The 379-nt window shown below is 66.0% G+C and overlaps 1 protein-coding gene across 1 annotated transcript in view; it reads left to right on the top strand.

The window, feature by feature from the left end:
* Positions 1-379, top strand: part of PITPNM2 (phosphatidylinositol transfer protein, membrane associated 2) — a gene marked incomplete at its 3' end in the record, with an annotated part of 79,892 nt that overhangs the window by 67,238 nt on the left and 12,275 nt on the right. The gene's annotated exons all lie outside the window — the stretch shown is intronic.

The following is a 379-nucleotide window of genomic DNA, read 5'->3' on the forward strand; positions in this document are numbered from 1 at the left end:
GGGAGGGACGGCCAATGTCAGGGTCCCAGGGGTCCCCAGCCTGACTGGACCACCAGCTCTTCAGCAGAAGAAAGTGGGTTGTAGGGTACAGTTGTCCTGGACAGTGTCCTGTCCATGCTGAGGGCCACCCTGACCCAGAGGGAGCAGACTGTCTGGGGGAAGCAGGGGCAGAACTGACCAGGGCAGCATGGCCCCTCTCGGGGCTGTCCCAAAGGCAGTGGGCCCCCTAGAGAGTGGGGACCCTCTGACCTCAGAGGTGTCCCAGCAGCCCCGGGGCAGCTGCGCCTGGAAGGCAGCATAGGGGTGCAGCCTCTTTGGGCCTGATGACGCCTCAGGGGCCTCCTTCGGGAGCTGAGGAGGGCGGGCCAGCCCCGAGAAG

The sequence above is a fragment of the Myotis davidii genome, unplaced genomic scaffold, assembly GCF_000327345.1.
Source record: "Myotis davidii unplaced genomic scaffold, ASM32734v1 scaffold223, whole genome shotgun sequence".
Classification (NCBI taxonomy): Eukaryota; Metazoa; Chordata; class Mammalia; order Chiroptera; family Vespertilionidae; genus Myotis; species Myotis davidii.